Here is a 7,793-nt window from a genome sequence, read left to right on the forward strand (position 1 = left end):
CAGAAAAATCAGTTCAGTCAGTTAATGTTACTATTAATTAGATGACAATAACCATATGCAAACACCTCACCATGGCTGAGTTTCTTCCATTCAAACAATTCTAGCTTACTACATACTGTACATATTATTCCTGTGAAAGCAAAGCTGAATTTTCAGCAGCCAATTAAATATTGCTTAATATTTTTGTGTACACCATGACATTTTTCAGGATTCTTTTTTATGAACAGAAAGTTCAAAACAACAGCATTTATTCAATTTTTTTGTAACATGACAAATGTCTGTACTGACACTTTTGATAATTTTATCATCTTTGCTGAATAAAAGTATTATTATAATTTTTTTTTTATCTTACTGACCCCAAACATTTGAACAGCAGAGTAAGCAGGTTATCTGTGTATTATGTGAATGGCCGTATGCATAAAACTGCTGTGCACAGAATATATATTATATTCTGCAGAGTAGTATGGCATTCTGAACATAGCCATTCAACAGAAAGCTCCAAATGTGCACTAAACACTTTTTCACCCAGTGCTCTGATTGTAATTCAGTGCCACTGTTGAAATTTTCCTCATTCAATTTCCACACCAGTACAACCTCTGAGACCAACCTCTGAGCAACCTCTATCAAACTTTAACAAGGCGTTCACCTTTACAAAACTTTGCTTCAAATAAAAGTTTCTTTGATTCAGGTAAATTGCATAGCTGAACTACTTTTTTAAGGTGAATTTATAAAATCAACATAATTGATTCATGTGTTGAAACTGCAAACTATTATTCATTTTTACAATACACAGCCTTCTTTGCCTCACGCCTAATCCATTTGGTAGAAATAATGGGGCATACAGTTTTGTTACAGAAACTCTCTTACACACTGTCAGAAAAAAAATGTGCAAATATTGTACCTTTAGGGGTACAGCAGCTTGTCACTGGGGCAGTACCTTCTTTACCCCTAAAGGGTGCATATTAGTACCTTAGAGTAAGGTAAGTACAGAAAGGAGTACAGGGAGTGCAGAAAGACATTTAACTTTTATTTATTTTTTACACAGTCCTGATTAAACTATTGAACATATAGTAGCAGATATGTTTACATTTATTCCATGAGACAAAATTACTAAATTTACATACATTATTGAAGTTTACATACCCTTAGATAATATCATGCATAGCCTTCTTGTGCATCCATGACTGTTTATACAGCTTTTTGTGAATTGTGTCTGGTTTGTCTTAAGCAGAAAAGCTGATTCTTGACCAAAAGCCTCCAGGCACTGTGATTTCTTCAGTTTCCTTGCTCTGCGCATTTGAAATCTTCCCAGTTTGTAAATATATCTCACGAAAGCTTGCAAACAGTAACTGATGGTCAAGAATGCAATATTTTGTTCATGTATGTAAACTTTTAAAAAGAATGTGTACTTTTTGGGGGGGCGGTTATACTGTGCGTAAAGGAAAAGTTCACAAAAAAATGAAAATGTATTATTTACTTAAAAAATTGATTTATTTTTATTTGTGTGTGTGTAGACCAGAAATTTAATACATTTTTTACCATAATCTTCCACTCCAGTCCTCATTCACTTTAATTATATTGAAAAGAGTGGCTTCGTCTTTTGTCAAGTCATACATGTTCAGAACAACATGGGGGTGAGTAAAAGATGACAGAAATTTATTTGTACATAATACACATCTGAAAGATACTGCAGAGGGTATGTAAATATATGAGAAAATAAATTAACACTAATAAAAATAATTGAATATAAAGAACACAAAGAAATTAATATATGAGGATGAACACGACAGGATGGTCCTAATCATATATTCAGTACTGCCACTGAAAGCTATTACTGTTGATCAAGATGGTCAGAACTAATCACACTGAATCACCCGAAGGGCCCACACTGTGACTGGATTGTCAAAATAATACCCCCAGTGCTGAGCGTACATTTTTACCAACAACTTATTGCCCTCAATCACTGAAAGGTCAAGTTGGTCGAGCCTTTTAACTTTTAACCAATTACAGAAAGCCTGAACAAATTTTAACGTATGGATGTGAAAAGCAGTGTGCCTTTGAGATATGGCGGAACTAAATAAGGTCTCTACAGTATCTGAGTGAATTTTTGAATCAATGCCAAAGCCCATTACCAAGCAATCTCATAGCAACACTTAACTCTTCTGCCTTTAAGGCAAAAATTAAAGGCAGAGTGAGCCAGTGAATTTATCTGCTAGCATGTAGATGCTCAGTCCCAAGGCTACAGAATCTCTCGAAAGCTTAACTGCAATTGGAGAAACACAGACGTAATGGAGTCAAACAAGCCAGCAGCCTTCTCAATGCTATTTGTTCTGAATATTAATTGAACAGACATAAACATTCATACATTCTAATGCATTAGCCCTTCATATACCCTCAGGAACATGTTACATTTTCTTGAGCGTGATTTCTGCGATGTTAATGCAAAACTATGATTCCCTTCGGTCGATTAACACGTGCAATTTTCTCCATAAATTAAATGGAACACATTTTAGAATTGCCAAAGTACCAGAAACTATTCATTTACACAAATTTAATTTACTCTATACCTCCAAATGTCATCACCATAGGAGTAATTTGACTGCAAACTATTATTTTCTATTGCAAATATTGTCTCTCATTGTCAAATAAGCTTTATGCAAACATTAAATGAAAGTGACAACATTATTTAATTGAATTAAAGAACTGAAGCAAGTTTAGGAAAGAAATGTGAGGCGGGACACAGGTGAGGTTACACAGGTGAATGCAAAAGACCACCCTTCAATGCATTTATATTGAGAGTTCTGAGGTGGCTAGTCTCCATTCATTGCTAAAAGACCTCGATTTGACAGAAATATTACTTAAAAAAAATGGAGGAGGTGTCATAAGCTGCTATAGATGTGAATAGGTTAAAATAATGCAAGAAGCTTTTAAAGTCCCTAGTAACTGCTTAGCAACTACTCAGCACGCATGCAGAACTCTATATGTTACAAAAATCTATATATTACAACACAGCTACAAAAACAGATATAGAGTGCTGCAGTGATGACATATTTTTGTAGGCCAACCCGTAAGTTGGCATCAACCTGGTTCCCTCGACAATAAGCCAATAGTATTTTTCCATTGGCTTTTGGATTATTGCACAAAATAAGCTCTACAACCATCAAATTCTTATGATTCTTACACATTTTGTTCATCATATTAATCTTTACAAATCAACACTTGAATTTTGAAGTCTAAATACAACCGCCAAAGGTAAAAAGCTAAACATAGGCGAGAAATAAACTACACCATGGTTGCATGACTTCAGTGTCACCAGCACCAGTAAGTGTCCGACAACTCTTTCAGTTTTATATAAAAGGCATTTTGCCTGAAGTTTTGAAGTTACCAGAATAGTTTGAATGAGCATGATTATAAATATGAGTTTACATGTTCGGCCTAATGATGTTTACTGTCCCCAACAACTTTTAGTCCCATTTAGCCACTTGTTAGCAATGCCTTTTTCAAGACTTCCAAAAAATAACAAGGGGGTAGTAACCCCTTGGCGGTTGGCAACCTAACTTATTGGTGCATCACCACCACCGACTGGACTGGAGTATGGATTAGGATATTTGCTTGTATATAGGAAGAAAATAAAACATAAAAACCAAGCAAAACAAATACAATAAACTTGTTTTTGTATATTGTATAAATGTCTACCTGTTTAATTGTCATCCCAATATACCTGCCATACTGCATATGTTCTAATGAGTACTTTAGCTTCTGCTTTACTTAATGGGACTTGTAGATCTACTTGCTTTATTCTTAGAGTTTGTTTAATGATATCTTGTGCTCTTTGGATTCCGGAGATGGGGTCATCTTAATTCTCTTAGATCTCAGTGCAGCATATGACACAATAGATAACTCCATGTTATAAAATCGCCTGGAGAGAGTGGTTTGTATCCAGTGGGTTGCGGTAAGTTTTTTCTCCTCATATCTCAAAGGCCGAACATTTTTCATTCAATATTGGCAAACACAATTCATCCTCAACATTGATCACATGTGGGGTCCCACAAGGCTCCATTTTGAGTCCTCTGCTCTTTTTCTCTATACATGCTTCCTCTTGGATCTTTCAGAAATATGATGTCTCTTATCACTGTTATGCTGAGGATACACAATTTTATCTTCCTGTCAAGACCAGCAATGGAAATTCTATTATAAATTTTATCTCCTGCCTTGAGGAAGTTAAAATGTGGTTGTCAGAAAACTTCCTAAAACTAAATGGGGACAAAACTGAGGCCATTGTTTTTGGATCTTCATTGTGTGGCTCCAATATTGGAAATCAACTAAGTTCCATGTCTTTAACACTGCACAACAGAGTTAAGAACCTAGGTGTTATCTTTGATTCCGACTTATTGTTTGTTGACTTATTTGTTTATTGCAGATAAACTCTGTTGTCAAAGTAAACTTCTTTCATCTCTGATCCATCACCAAACTAAAACAGTTCCTCTCAAAGAAGGACCCAGAAGTAATGATCCATGCACTTATTACATCCCGGCTTGATTACTGCAATTCATTATATATAGGTCTATCTCATTCCTCTACATCGTTTGCAACTGGTCCAAAATGTGGCTGCTAGACTTTTGACGAGAACCAGGAAGAGAGAGCACATCACTCCTGTTCTCTTCACTCCTGTTTTGCTGTATGCTTATAAAGCTCTGCATGGGCTAGCACCACAGTATATTGCTTATCTCTTTCAACCACATTCTGTGTCAAGATCTCTCCCTTCATGTAATCAATTGCTTCTTTCTGTTCTGTGCTCCTAGACGGTGGAATGCACTTCCAGTTGTTGTGAAATCCTCTCCCACTTTGGGCACATTTAAATCTAGACTGAAGACCCATTTGTTCTCTTTAGCCTATGGTGTTGCCTGAGTAATACAGGGGTTTTTGTTTTAGTTGTTTATGGTTTATCTGCATGTTTTATTTTTTTTTATCTTATGAGTTAGTTTTTGCTTTGTGATTTTATATGGCTAAATAATGTTTAAATTGTACAGCACTTTGGTACAACAATTGTTTAAAAAAAAATTCTTTAGCCAGAATATCCACCTTCTCTCATTTCCCTCCACACCAACATGAGCAGGAAACCAAATTAAATGTGTAGATATACCCATAACTTTTATATTGTACATCATGCGGAATATCTCATTGATAATATCCATCCTAAATGATGACCTGCCAGATCTTATACTTTCAAAGTGATGAGTAGCTATCAGATGCAATGACAGTGTAATTTATTTTCTTCTCCTCTATCCACTGCAGGGCCAATAATATTGCCAATAATTCTGTTGTATGTACTGACAAATGATTGGTTACTCTTTTCTTAATATAAAAATCACTCATTGGGATATATGCTGCACCTGCATATCCTGCTTCAGGATCTTTGGATCCATCTGTGAATAAAAACACTGATTCTGGGGAATGTTTCTCAAAATAATTCTGGACTATATACCATTGGAAGTTGTTTCACTGCACCTTGTTTGAGGTATTTTTATTATTATTATTATTAGTCTGCCTTATGGATTGAGACGCAGCGTGACCAAAAGCTGTCAAAAACATTGTTTATAAATGAATAGGGGTTTCTGTGTGTAAAATTAAGAGTTAAATGTATTATTTTGTAATGATTATAATTATTTATGGTTTATATGTGGAGAATTTGTTTAATGTTTAATGAGTGTGTGTAAATGTGTTAAAGTAATTGAAGTACTAGGGTGTATACACTTCATACTTACCTATTTATGGTATTGTCCCAGAGTAGGGGCGGAATCTGGCCTATAAAAGGGGAGGCCAGAATCAAAGTCTTTGCTTGTTTACAAATGAAAGCGAGAGAGCAACTGTGGTGCCTCGAGCGAACCTCTAACACTTGTATACTGTGGACTTTTCCCTTTTTATTTTTCCTATTTGTTGTTTCTTTGGTACTTTGGCTTTTGCTGTGCACTTGTAAATACTTCACCACTGGACTGTCTATTTTAGCACTGTAAATAAATTTCACCTTGCACGAAAGTCCTGTTGTGGAGTGAGCCATCATTTTTAACATATTTTACAGACACTTGTTACGTACATCCCCAAGCGAGCTGGTGGTGCATTCTTTACCACAATGGCAGACCTTATTTCAGGCATTTAAACAAAAACCCATTTAAAAAACCCACTGACTTCTGGACAATGGATCTGGAAATGCTAGAATGTTAACTCATATCCAGGTTTTGGCCTGCAAAAAAAACGTCATTCCTGCAGCACTCTATTTTGAGAATTAATCAAATTCACTTGTTCTAAAGCCACCTTTCATGTTCTTGAAAGCTTAGTGTTTGATGTGGAATTGTAGTGACACTGACTTCTGTTTAAATGACTCAACACAAATAACTGATTCATGATATCACAACTGAGGCAGTCATTTTAATTACTACCCACACTAATCTTCTTCTGCCTTTACTATGTTAATGAAGTTTAAATATGATGCCAGATTGTTTCTTTTATAAAAAAAATATTGCTCAAATGTGATGCCATTTTCTCTTTTTCCAAACAGTTTTTGTTCATTGGCCATGCATGAAGCAGAATCATAGATGAATACTGACTGAAAATGTGCACAACCCCAAGGGGGCCACATGGAGGAAACATAGGACTCAGTCAATCACAGCGACATTTCCTCAATGGTCTATGGCATGAGTATAACATCAACATTAAGCACCTGTCACACTGCTAATGTCTATTGTGTGTATTCTGGAAAGATTGTCCCCAAAGATGCTTTTTATGTGCTTGTGTCAACAATTGTTATCAGCACAAATGATTAGATATGACAGCAATTTCTAAAGCTATGGGGCATAGTCATATTTTTCCTTGCTACATTATGACCCCTCTTCCAATGTGTCAACATGACACCATCTAAAACAGAGCGAGAACAAAAGCACCTTGCCCAGTAATATTATTAGAATAAAGGTCAAGTAGGAGCTCTTGTACTGTCTACACGTCCTTATCATTTTGTCAGAGGTATGCAGGCCACAGCGAGCAAAAAAAGCTCTCAGAACTGGCTTCTCTCTGGTCATGGGGAAGGTGGCAGATTATGACATTATGATTGATAGAAACGGCTAAAAATAAAAGTGCACAAAAATGAGGGCAGCAACCTCAATTTCAGACAAGGCCCTCCTGTACTGTAAACAGGACCAAGATTAAAGAAGAGTTCCCATCAATTTCCTATCATTTTGTAAATGTTAGGATACAGACGGACCTCCCGTTTAAAGCATTTTCTTGGAAAGCGAGGTTACAGCACAGAGTGTTAGTGCCGCAGGAGAAGATCGTTTAAAGAAAATCTGGTTTCACCTAAAGCTCTAATAACACTCCTGTAGCGTCTGGACCAATCAAACACACAATATATATTTTGTTAGCTATATTTAACAAATACTCTGTAACACCCCTCAGTTAACAAGCCATATGAGGACCTATGGACCTTTCCCCCGAAATGCGTAACACCCCAGGAAAGCCGAACAGGCCCCTGGTCCCCATGGCAACTAATGCTGATAGCACTGGTTATATTGCTCAAAGGAATGCGAGAGGAAAATCACTACCTTTCCATAGGAAGAGACACAATGCACAGTAGAAATTGACTTTTCTCTAATTAATTCATATGAAAACCTTTCTTTGAATGAACACACATATCCTGCAGGTCATTGTGTATGTTGTCGTTATATTGTATACTGTTTATGCCGGCTTGTGATGGAACCACTCGCTTCTGTCATCTTACCTATATGTAATCCTACCATGTTTAG

The 7,793-nt window shown here is 36.1% G+C and overlaps 1 protein-coding gene across 1 annotated transcript in view; it reads right to left on the minus strand.

Moving 5' to 3' along the window:
* Positions 1–2,640: 2,640 nt before the first annotated feature.
* The window catches only part of LOC107679291 (endosialin-like), a 17,261-nt gene continuing 12,108 nt past the window's right edge, over positions 2,641–7,793 (minus strand). The window contains exons 2-3 of the mRNA XM_016474817.1: positions 5,905–5,910; positions 2,641–2,650 (exon numbers count right to left, since the gene is read on the minus strand). The gene's annotated coding sequence lies outside the window, so the exon portion shown is untranslated. The remainder of the gene's footprint in view (positions 2,651–5,904; positions 5,911–7,793) is intronic.

This window comes from Sinocyclocheilus anshuiensis, unplaced genomic scaffold, assembly GCF_001515605.1.
Source record: "Sinocyclocheilus anshuiensis isolate Anshui unplaced genomic scaffold, SAMN03320099.WGS_v1.1 scaffold1644, whole genome shotgun sequence".
Taxonomy (NCBI): Eukaryota; Metazoa; Chordata; class Actinopteri; order Cypriniformes; family Cyprinidae; genus Sinocyclocheilus; species Sinocyclocheilus anshuiensis.